Below are 12,103 nucleotides of genomic sequence, written 5' to 3'. Positions count from 1 at the left end.
TGTGTGCATGTGCACGTGTGTGCTGGGGCTCTGCCCATGCTAGGTAAGCTCTACCAATGAACCACACTCCAGCCATTGAAATGTCAATGTTTAAGTGGCCATTGTGAATTCTAAATGCAGACTGCTGCTGCCCTCAGTGGCAAAGTGACTGAAGACATCATGCAGAGGCAGCCGGGCCTGGCACAGAAACTGCTGCATCTTCTGTAAAAGGCTACTGGAGAAAAAAGGGACCAGGGGATTGGCACCTGCAGTTCTCAGGTACACAGCAGCTTCAGACTTGGCCTAAGAAACACCTGCTCCTTTTCTCCTGTGTGGCGAGGCCCTGTGTCCCACCCAGTCACCTGTGCTCTGTTCTCCGAGACTTCTATTAAAGGTTGAGCATGCTACTGGCTCTGGAGAATTCTAGCAGGCACCAGTTACTGGCAAGTGCTTCAGAGACAATTAGAGAGAATCTGATGCAAAATGAAGTTTTCAGTTCACAGTTCCTGGCTTTTTGGCCGCCTGAGGTGAGACTGAATCGATGAGAAGAAAAATCATTGATTTCTCTGCTCTGCCTCATTTTGATGTCACACAAGCCAACTATAAGAGAGAATTAGAATATAGGAGGAAAAAAACCCACTTAACTCCACGCCTCAGGGGACAAAGGAAAATCTAAAAAGACACTTTGCAGATTAGAAGTAAGTATGAGTCAGAAAGAATCTTCTTCCTCAATCTGGAATAGCAGGCCCCAAATCTACGGGTTCTGTACCTGTGGACTTGACCAACCTGGTGGAAAACACTGGCAAAAGTGTGGTTCTGTACAGGACACATACAAACGTTTCCCTGGTCATCTCCCCAAATCACACAGTATACCTAGTTACAGGGCATTTGCACTGTGCAGTCATCTAGAGACGCACACTCCACGGGCCCACGGGTGGCAGGTGGTAGACACACACAGCACTGTTGTATAGAGGGGTTTGGGCATCCATGGATTTTGGTCTTGGTGGAGTGTCCTGGAACCAATCCCCCACGGACTCTGAAGGATGATTGCACCACTCAGCACACCCAACAAAACCTGCAAGTTCCCCACCGCAGACTACAGTCCAGTCAACAGCCTCTTACTGCTTGCTTATTTATTACTCTGTGTGCTGGGGATGGACTCCGGACTAGTGCCCGGCAAGTACTCTTCCACGGAGCCACACCACCAACCAGGTAATTTTAAAAACTGTGCAGCAGCTCCCCTTTCTGAATTCTAAGCACTGTGCATTTCTTAGCTCCTTCATCCTCACGGTGGCTTGATAGCAGGGGTCGCTGTCACATTTCACAGCTGAGGAGACAGGCGGATTTTCCCCAGGTGCTCGGATGAGCGGCAGAGCCGAGATGGGACCCACTGGTTCCGTGAGCAGAGAGGAGGGAGGTGGGATGCCAGGGACAGCCACGCACCAGGAGAGCCGCGTGGAGTGGGACCTCACGGGACTTTTAAGTCTTTCAAATTGGGGGGCATGTCACATACAGGAAAGTACCCCAAACAAACAGCTCAAAAGTCAACATGAAGCAAACCACTGCACAACCAGCACTCAGTCGAGAAACAGGAGTGGCTGCCACGTCCTCCTCACCATCCCTCAACCAGCTGCCACCTTACCTCTGACAGTGAATCTCAGTTCTGCCTGCATCTGAATTGGACATAAATGGAATCACAGGTACCCCTATGTCTGGTTCCACACGAGGGCATTCGTCAAGAAACGACAACAACCACAACAAAACTGCGGTATTTGTCTGGACTATGTATAGGTGTGTGTAGTGAATTTGAACACAAAAAGGCATAACAGAAATAATCCATGGTCCTACCCTCCAGGTTTGTTGCTGAGTTCATTATGTTGAGAAATAACACTGATTGATCATTTTTTGAGAAGAAAGGTACATGCATGGGGGTGCTCCAAGCTGTGTTAAGAAAGTCAGGTCTGTGTTGGGCAGAGGCAGCGCGGGACACACAGCCCCCACCTGTGGCCACCACGTTCACAGCGCACATGCCCGGTCACTCGTGCACGGAGGCATGATAAGCACCAGGAGGTCCCTCCATGCCAAAGAACGTGATTCTGCCACAAAAAGGATCCGGCCCAGACACAGGCCAGTGTGGGTGACCCTCGAGGACACTGGGCTTAGTGAATGAGCCATCCCAGCAGGACAAATGTCACGATGCCACCATAGGTGCTTCCCAGTCATCACACTACAGAGGCAGAGGCACCGGGGCAGCTGCTTTCCACGATCTACTCACAGCGAGAAAGCCTCTCCTGGACCAAGGCTGCCCCTTGTGCCACAGAGCCCCCCAGAAGGGCCTCGCTCTCTGCCTGCTCACAGGACAGCCTCCCCGAGGACTGGCCACCTCTTCTACAAACAGCCCATTTTCTCATCCTTCCTCGAGTCATGGTTGGATTCCTGGGCCACTCTGCTCAACCTCTCGGTCCTTGTGGGATTTGCAGCCCACCTGCATCCAAATCCACCAGGGTGCTTGTCAGAATGCAGCTTCCAGTGTGGTGACGCGCCTTCTCCCTAAACTGGGCCTGGGCTTGAGATCAACCCCAGTGAGCCTGGCTGGCCGGCAACTTGGCTTCTAGGTTCCTGTTGCTGCATTGGTGCTGACATGACCTAAAGTGACCCAGGCCTGGACACACCATGCTCTAACTTTTCTGAGGCTTACTTTTCTCACCCATCTGCTGCACAGGTAGGGCCCACCCACCTGCTATCTGTGCCAAGTCTTTGACACCTCTATCACTGCAGCCTGTCAAGACCGCTTACACAGCAACTGCTCAGCAGTTCGCGAACCTGAGAGCACCAAGACTCCTGTCCAGCACGTTCCTTCCCATTCTTATTTCTGTTAGTTCCTCCAATGAGGGGGAACCCATTGCTGAGGGTCACCACTGTGACCTCCAGAACAGACCACTGCACAGACTGGCCTAGCACACGGGGCTCTGACTGAACACGTTTGCCTCTTCCTTCAGCTGACGGTGGTGTACGCCATTCCACACCCACTGCTGGAGAGATTTCGAAACCCTTTGCGCTGATCACTCAGAGCACTCCTCAAGTGTCACATACCTGGGTTGCTTCCAACGTTTCACGTGCAGTTGAGCACCACACAGTGTCAGTCTGGGGACTGCATGTGAGACAGTGGTCCCGTAAGTTACGTCACCTTGGGACACTGTAGATGCCTCAGTTCCTGCAAGTGCACTCTATGAGGTCCACACCTAGCGAGGCGTTTCTCAGAATGCACCCCCATGCCATTGAGTGACATGTGACTGTTTATAAGCACATCTGTGAGAGACATCACGGGAAGGTATTTTGCACACTTCTTTGGGATCTGTGCTCACAGGTAGAAAGTGGCCAGAGTGGGGCTTCCTCATACTTCAGGCCCCTCAAAGCCATCCAGGCTGACACCCATGAGGGAGCTCCCAGGGGTGTGGAGGTTGGGGTGATGTCAGGAGCATGAGAACACGCTCACACCCCATAGCTGCGTCTTTCTGCCCAGCCCTGCTGGCCCCACCAACAGATCACCTGATTCTGGAAGCTTCCTGGGAGCACCGGACCTCAGGCTGTGGATGAGCTGCGCTGCACGTGAAACTCTGCAAGTGGGTTGAGGGTTGGTAATTCCTTTTTTTAAAAATTTATTTCCCCCACCTTTTTAAATTGGTGCATTAGTTGTACAGTGTGGCATCTGTTGCCACGTACACCACGTAGCAATATAATCTGGCCAGGATCACTCCCAGCGGCTGCTCAGATTCTTTGGGCTGTTTGGTGGGTGTCCACTGAGCACTGTGGTGGCTGGGGAGTGGGGAGCTTGGACTCAACAGCACTTCCCGGGAGGTGGCATCCTCCCCTCTGCAGGCCCTTGACGTTCTGCCTCATTCTTCCCGTGGCCACTCCTGTGGGTTCTTCAGGTCAGGGACAACAGCCCAGGTTGGGCTGCCTACAGAACCCTGCCTGCATTCTCCCTACTAATGGGCTATGGGCTGTTCCCCAGTCACTTGCCCAGGCTGTGGCCTCTCTGGTGATGTCCACTCTCGTCTCCCCATCCCTGGTGTCTGGGACCCTTCTCAGCCTTACCTCTTGACAACATTTACATCCTGCACCCCAACTACACTGTCCTGCAGCACCAGGGGTCCTCAGTGTCTCTGGCGCCTGCCTCCAGGCCCTCTGCCTGGCCAGCTTAGGGGCAGTCCTGGCACATGGCCTGGGCCAGTGTGCCTGTTACACTACAGCCCAGCACACTGCTGGCAACGGCTATCACAAGTCGCCCTATACCTGACCCCAAGGGCAGAGGTCACCTGGGTGCTTAGCCAGCCTCTTGTGGCACGAACACACAGGCCACTGCATCCCTCCCTGCACGAAGGCAGCAGGCAGAGTGAGGACGGGATGAAGGTGGTACCCGAAGGTGGCCTGCGGGGGCCCAGTGCACATCCCACCATAAAGCTGACTTTGTCTTAAGGACAAAAGCCAGGCTGTGAGGTGCGTTAATGTCACCTTGACATAAAGATTACCACCGGCATGGCATTAACTTTTGAGTTACTGTCTGGCTCATCAACCTTTTATTCTTATGTAAATTCTGAACACTGGCCTGAGTTTTGACACTGTCTTGCCATACGGGCCTGCGGAAGGTGGAGCTGCCTCTGCGAACCCCTTGGACCACAGGCTCCATCACTTGCCAAGGTCAGACCTCCAGCTGCTGCAACAGAGGACCAGAAAGGTGGCCTCGAACGCCTACATCTTGTCGCACAGTTCTGGAGGGCCCAGCCTGGCATGGGCCGATCTGTGCTAAAACCAAGGCACTGGCAGGGGCTGGTCCCTCCTGAGGTCCCAGGAGAATCCTGTCCCTCCTTCTCTAGCTTCTAGAGGCCCCGCAGCCCTCAGCTTGTGCCCCCACCCCCATTTTTAGAGCCAGCAGTGCAACGTCTCTGCCTCTTTCTCATGAGGACCCTGTGATGACTGGGTCCCAGATGATCCAGGATGATCCCCCATCTCAAGGTCTGCTGAGGAGTAACTTCAATCCCATCTGCACCCTCAATTTGCTCTTGCCATACACCATGATGTGACCATGGACATGCCTGGGGATTAGGGCATGGACCCGGGCAGGCCAGGCTGAGTGGGGAGAGGTGACTGGCTGCAGCCAACATGCACACGTGGTCCCTGCCAAGTCTGAACGTGTGACTCCTTTCCTTCTCATCTGAACCCTGGTGCCCTTTTGTGCCCATTTTACAGACGAGGGATGGAGGTATGAAGGGGACAGAGAGACGGGGCGGCAACACGAGGACTCTAATAGAGGCAGTCAACTCTGGAAGCTGCCTGGTAAGCCCCTGGGCTGACATGGCTCCTAGGCATGTCTGAATTGCTGCCAGTACTGGGCTTGCTGCCTTTCTCCTTTGCTCCTCGAGGAGCACTCTTTGCTACTTGAGGGATGGAATATTCCAGAATCCAGATTTTTTTTTTTTTCCTTTTACGATTACTCAGGACCCCGGGCAAAGAGGCTGGCTGCAGGGTAGGTGCCCCAGGCTGAGGAGCCCATGGCAGGTGGGCAAAAGATGAATGCCTTAGTCACCCTCCCAGCTCAAGTCTGCATGAGATGCCTGTCCCCCACAACCTGATGCGCTTCTTCGCCCCCAGATGGGGCCACTGAGCCAGCTCCTGCCCTCACCTGGCCTGATTCTGTGTTCCTGCAAAGCTGTCTGCTCCCAATTTCACAGGCACAGTTAGGCTGTTGGGACCTCCTGTGGTAACTTCTCCCATGTGGACCCTCCATGGTCTGTGGTAAACTGGGCCCTAAACACCAGTGTGGGCTTTCCTGGCAGGCTGTAACGTTCTGAGTCACAAGATGGTCAGACGGAGCAACGTCCGTGTCTGGAATCAGGGTCCTGGCCTTCCCTGGCCATAGCCCATCGGGGTGAAAAGAACAAGGGGCCCCTTGGCGTCCTCACCTCTAACCTCCAAGAGCCCCACCTGACCTTCCCCAGAATGGACCTAACTTTCTTTGCCATTTGGAGGGTTCTGCAGGACCTTTCAAATGCTGCTACGTGACTTATAATCAAAACATCTGATAGCGTGCCAAGGGTTCACACAAGAAGCCACAGCTCCATGGAAACCAGCCCAAGCAGCTCTTCCCTCTGGGTCCAGTCTCTAAGACTAAGGGACACTTTGTGGTATGAAACAGACTTGGAAATACTCAGGTAAAGCCTTGATTCCTCTGGACACATTCCACTTGGCTCCAACCCTCCCTGAATCAGTGCAGCATGGTTTTCAGACATTAGATACAGATTCTGGGCAAGGGGAAAACCCACTGTGGACAGGGAGACGCTGGTAGAGGCTGGGGTTCGGCGGCCAAATCTCTCTCCCCCTCTCCTCCCTCTCTCCTCTCTCTCTCTCCCCCTCTCCCTCTTTCTCTTCTCTCTCTCCCTCTCTTTCTCTCCCCCTCTCTCCTCTCCCTCTCTCTCCTCTCCTCTCTCTTCCTCTCTCTCCTCTCTTGCTCCCTCTCTTCCTTCTCTCTCCTCTCTCCTCCCTCTCCTCTCTCTCCCCCTCTCCTCTTTCTCTCCCTCTCTCACTTCCTCTTTCTCTCCCTCTCCTCTCTTTCTCTCCCTCTCTCTCTCCCTCTTTCCCCCTCTCCCTCTCTCCTCTCTCTCTCTCCCTCTCCTCTTTCTTTCCCCCTCTCCCTCTCTCTCTCCTCTCTCCCCCTCTCTCCTCTTTCTCTCCCTCTCTTACTTCCTCTCTCTCACTTCCTCTCTCCCCTCTCCCTCTCTCTCCTCTCTCCCTCTCTCCCTCTTTCTCCTCTTTCTCTCCCTCTCTCTCTTTCTCTCCTCTCCTTTCTCTTCCCCTCTCCTCCCCTTTCTCTCCCTCTCTCCTCTCTCGCTCCCTCTCTCTCCCCCTCTCCTCTCTTTCTCTCCCTCTCTCACTTCCTCTTTCTCTCCCTCTCTCTCTCTCCTCTCCTCTTTCTCTCCCTCTTTCTCTCCTCTCCTTTCTCTCCCCCTCTCTCCTCTCCTCTTTCTCTCCCCCTCTCCTCTCTCTCCTCTCCTTTCTCTCCCTCTCTCTCCTCTCCTTTCTCTCCCTCTCTCTCCTCTCTCCTCCCTCTCCTCTCTCTCCCCCTCTCCTCTTTCTCTCCCTCTCTCACTTCTCTTTCTCTCCCCCTCTCCTCTCTTTCTCTCCCTCTCTCACTTCCTCTCTCTCCCCCTCTCCCTCTCTCCCTCTTTCTCCTCTCTCCCTCTCTCACTTCCTCTTTCTCTCCCCCCTCCTCTCTTTCTCTCCCTCTCTCACTTCCTCTCTCTCCCCCTCTCCCTCTCCTCCCTCTTTCTCCTCTCTCCCTCTCCTTTCTCTCTCTCCCTCTCTCCTCTCCTCTTTCTCTCTCCCTCTCTCCTCTCTCTCTCCTCTCCTCTTTCTCTCCCTCTCTCTCTCCCCCTCTCCTCTCTTTCTCTCTCCCTCTCACTTCCTCTCTCTCTCCCCCTCTCCCTCTCCTCTCTCTCCTCCTCTCCTCTCTTTCTCTCCCTCTCTCCCTCTCCCTCTCTCTCCCTCTCCCCCTCGCCTCTTTCTCCCTCTCCCTCTCCTCTCTCTCTCTCCCCTCGCCTCTCTTTCTCTCTCTCCCCCTCTCCCTCTCCTCTCTCTCCCCCTCTCCTCTCTTTCTCTCCCTCTCCTCCTCGCCTCTCTTTCTCTCCCTTTCTCACTTCCTCTCTCTCCCCCTCTCCTCTCTTTCTCTCCCTCTCTCTCTCCTCTCCTCTTTCTCTCCCTCTCTCTCCCCCTCTCCCTCTCTCCCTCTCTCTCCCCCCTCTCCTCTTTCTCTCCTCTCCTCTTTCTCTCCCTCTCTCCTCTCTCTCCCCCTCGCCTCTCTTTCTCTCCCTTTCTCACTTCCTCTCTCTCTCTCCCCCCTCCTCTCTTTCTCTCCCTCTCTCTCCCCTCCCCTCCTCACTCTCCCTCTCTCCCTCTCCTTTCTCTCCCTTTCTCACTTCCTCTCTCTCCCCCCTCTCCTCTCTTTCTCTCCCTCTCTCACTTCCCTCTCTCTCCCCCTTCTCCCTCTCTCACTTCCTCTCTCTCCCCCTCTCCCTCTCTCCCTTCCTCTCTCTCTCCCCCCTCTCCCTCTCTCTCCTCTCTTTCTCTCCCTCTCTCCCTCCTCCTCTCTCCTCTCCTCTTTCTCTCTCCCTCTCTCTTCTCCCTCTCCCTCCTTCCTCTCTCCTCTCCCCCCCTCCCTCCTTTCTCTCCCTTTCCACTTTCCTCTTCTCCCCCCTCTCCTCTCTTTCTCTCCCTCTCCTCACTTCCTCTCTCCCTCTCCTCTCTCTCCCTCTCCTCTTTCTCTCCCCTCTCTCTCTCCCTCTCTCACTTCCTCTCTCTCTCCCCCTCTCTCCTCTCTCTCTCCTCTCTTTCTCTCCCCCTCTCTCCTCTCCTCTCTTTCTCTCCCTCTCTCACCCTCTCTCTCTCCCCCTCGCCTTTCTTTCTCTCCCTCTCTCACTTCCTCTCTCTCCCTCTCTCCTCTCTTTTGTGGTGCTGGGATAAATCCCAGGGCCTCACCCACTGAGTTACATCCCTAGTCCTCATCATTCTTTTTTTTTTTTTCCTAGGTAAAGAAATGTTATTTTCTCATATTATTCTTTTTTCCAAACTGGACTCTATCCCAACTGTCACTTATGTGAGTGATCCCTTCTGGGACCAACTGGAGGGCTCTCACTGCATTAGAAGAACCTGGGGCACTTGCTGCCATAGCAGGGAACGAGCACAGGAGGGAACATAACTGCCCTCAAGCACTGAAGGATTCTTCCAAGTCTGAATGTGTAGGGAACACAGACCAAGGCTCTGCTCTGATTTTCCATTTCTGAAAGTCACACTTTAAGTTAAAAATTCCTGATGCATAAAGCCCATTTATCAAGATACCACAGAAATCAAATCACTGATCTTCTCAAAAGGAGGGTTTTGAAAAAAGTTCTTCATAGGAGTTCGTCTCTCTCTCTCTCTCTCTCTCTCTCTCTCTCTCTCTCTCTCTCTCTCTCTCGGTGTCTTAAATATCAACTATCACAAAACCTTCTGGCTTCTCTTCATTATAGACCTGCACTGCTGAATACGTTATTGCTTTGACTTCCGTTCCCTGAGGGTGCTTGGACAATGAAAATTCTTCTCCCCACCCAATTGAACGCAATTTAAAATTTCTAGGATCAATATGAAGTACTTTTACTTCCCGGGGTATGAAGAATTCATCAGCACTGAACTTATAAAGCCACTCGTCCAAAAAGTGAAACAGAGATTATAAGTCATCTCCCTTGGGTTTCTACTTCTATTGTCTGGAGGGGTCCCACAGTCCCAGTATCCGTCACGTAACCACACATGGCCATTGCACACTGCTCAAATGCTTCCTCCAGAGTATCTCCCCATGCATGTAACTGGACATCTGCTATAAGATCCAAATCTTTATAATTAGCGCACTGGTAAAACTCAAATGTGAGCAGGCACTTGTGGAAGGTGTTCAAGAAACTATAAGTGTGGAAGCCTAGGTTTCCTGACTCCCAAGCCAGGTGACCTATTCCTTTTAGAACCCTTTAGGACAAATACAAAAGATACTACAAGATAGGGCGCACACAGGGCACAATAAGTTGATGCCTGAAGTTCCTATGGGGCAAGGCAGAAGGTGAGGAAGGAAGCTGCAGGTAAGACGTCAGGTATGCTCATGTGCCCACATCTGAACAGAGAAGTGAGCCTTCTACTCACATTCATACTTCCGATTGACTGGAGGATACTTGGCCTTGATCACCTTCTGCTCCTCAGTCAGATTGTAATCTCTAACATCTTCCCCTTCCTGCGCCATGATCATAGGATTGCATGCTCTAATCCCCTCATCATTCTTTTTTTTTTTGGGGGGTGCTGGGGATCAAACCCAGGGCCCTATGCTTACAAGGCAAGCACTCTACCGACTGAGCTATCTCCCTAATTCCCTCATTATTCTTAACCTTAATTTCAAAGTTTATTTTTAAGTGGAAGTATACCCATTAGTTTAATTATTCCATTGATATATAAGGCATTTAAAAAATTAACATCTAATACTGCCTTTAGTCAGTTTTCTGTTACGTGACAGAATGGCTTCGAGTTGTGATCAACCTAAAGGGAGGAAATGTTTGTGTTGGTGTGTGGCTTGAGGTTTCAGTCCAGGGTCACTTGGCCCTGGTGTAGTGCGTCACAGCAGGCACACATGGCAGAGGCCTGCTCCCCTCAAGGTGGCTGGGAAGCAGAGAGGGAGAGGGGGCCAGGGTCCCACAGTCCCTTCAAGGGCATGTCCCCATGACCTAGCTTCACCAGCCTCACCTCTTGAAGGTCCCACGCCTTCCACAGGCTGGGACCAAGGCTTGAACACGCAGGCCTGTGGGGACATTCAAGATGGAAACCGTAACAAATACCAATGTGGCGTTTTCTCTAAACTGAAGTCTTACACACACAGCTTCATTCTTGTTTAATAAAGACAAGAAGCAACCAAGGCAAACTGCTATAGGTGTATCATCTTAGGAGAAAAAAGAGAACCACATGGAACATTCTTGGGCCTAAAACCAGCCAGCTGCCTAGCACGGTCCTGCAGGGTGCCTGTAATTCGAACCCTTCACCCACAGACGCCTGGCTGATAAGAAGGGTCCCAGGAACCGCTGGGAAGGGCTCTGGGAAACCGCGCCTTTCACTCTGGCTGAATCCCACCCTTCTCCCTCAGCAGCACAAGGTGAGCTGAAGATTTACATGAGGAAAAGGTGTTGGGAGAACCCAGGGCCTCTCCCGTGAGGCAGGCGGAACACCATGGAGCTACACCCCCTCGTCACAAGCCTGTGCCACCATGCTGGCTAGGCTCCTGTGGTTTTGTTTTGTTTTGTTTTTAAAGATTTTAATTATGTTTATTTTTCTTTTCATAAATAAAACACTTGCAGACATTTTCAAAGATCCTAGGGACTTGGACGCAGCATGGGGGCAATGTCGGGCTCACAGGAATATCTTGGATTTCGTCCTTGTAAATAGCCGCACAAACGCTGTGGGGCCGCTGTCGCCTGACCTGCCCTTACTCACGACAAGGCCATTCTCTTTGAAACTCTGCAACTCTGATTCAAGAGGAAGCAGTGCTCTCAGAACCGGGGGGACCTGCAGTGACGCCACCACAGCATGAGAGCAGGCTCTCTGGCTCAGGTGACGCGCTGCCCACCTTCTCAAGGGGATACAGCTTCATGGTTCAGAACCAGTTAAGATGGTGAAACCCTCATCTGGGACGGTGGTGTCCACGGGAAGGGGCCCCCAGAGAGGTGACGTCTCCGCCCCGAGGTGGTGGTGTGCTGCCTCCTCCTCAGCGCAGGAGGCTCCTGGCCCTGCCCCTCAGTCCTAGGCTCTGCCCTCCTAGGCTCTGCCCTCCTAGGCTCTGCCCTCCTAGGGCCTTCATAATAATAACAAAAAAGGTAACAGCGGGAGGGCTGGGGGAAGGGCATGCAGGAGCGCTGCACAATCTCTTTAAAGTCCTCTATACTGAAAAAACTACCTAAAATTCTTTCAAAATAAAAATCACAAAAAAGTTCAAAGAGCATGGCAGTGATTTTTTTATGCCACCCAGAATCAATAGTGGCGTAGAAAGAACAGGGCTTGGCGACCGCACCTTCTGCCTGTCCCACCCTGTGGGTCACCAAGGCCCCTGGGACTGCCCTATTTGAAACACAGCCCCCCCCCCCCCCCCCCGCCTGGTTTCAGTTTTCCTCCTAGCACTCTGAGCCAGTTCTCTCCATGCTCTTGGTGGCTGTCTGCAGAGGCACTGTGCAGAGTGAGTCAGCCAGCACTGTACCCACCTCCCAGGGGAAGTGGGGTGGGCTCCTGCCAGCATCCCCTCACCAGGTTTTTGTCACCCTATCAATACTTGACCTTGATTCATGTTTCTGCTAAAAGAAGCCTTATTTAATATTCACCGTTAATCCGTCCATGTTGGACGCGTGGCCAGCAGTGCTGCCACCTGTGCCCAGGTGAAGCTTCTGGTGAACACATTGTTTCTGTGAGGTGTGTTGCAGCCCACTTGCTGTAAGGGACACCAGACAGTGGCTGAGCACTATGCTTGGGAGCCACGTTCAATATCAAAATCACCTGTGAAGAGCACAGAAGGGCC

The 12,103-nt window shown here is 52.7% G+C and overlaps 1 protein-coding gene and 1 pseudogene across 1 annotated transcript in view; both read right to left on the bottom strand.

The window, feature by feature from the left end:
• Positions 1–12,103, bottom strand: part of Arhgef18 (Rho/Rac guanine nucleotide exchange factor 18) — a 51,958-nt gene that overhangs the window by 27,469 nt on the left and 12,386 nt on the right. The window lies entirely within an intron of this gene.
• Positions 8,572–10,106, bottom strand: LOC124969274 (protein archease-like; annotated as a pseudogene).

This window comes from Sciurus carolinensis, chromosome 17, assembly GCF_902686445.1.
Source record: "Sciurus carolinensis chromosome 17, mSciCar1.2, whole genome shotgun sequence".
NCBI lineage: Eukaryota > Metazoa > Chordata > Mammalia > Rodentia > Sciuridae > Sciurus > Sciurus carolinensis.
This window is presented reverse-complemented; position numbering and strand designations above follow the sequence as displayed.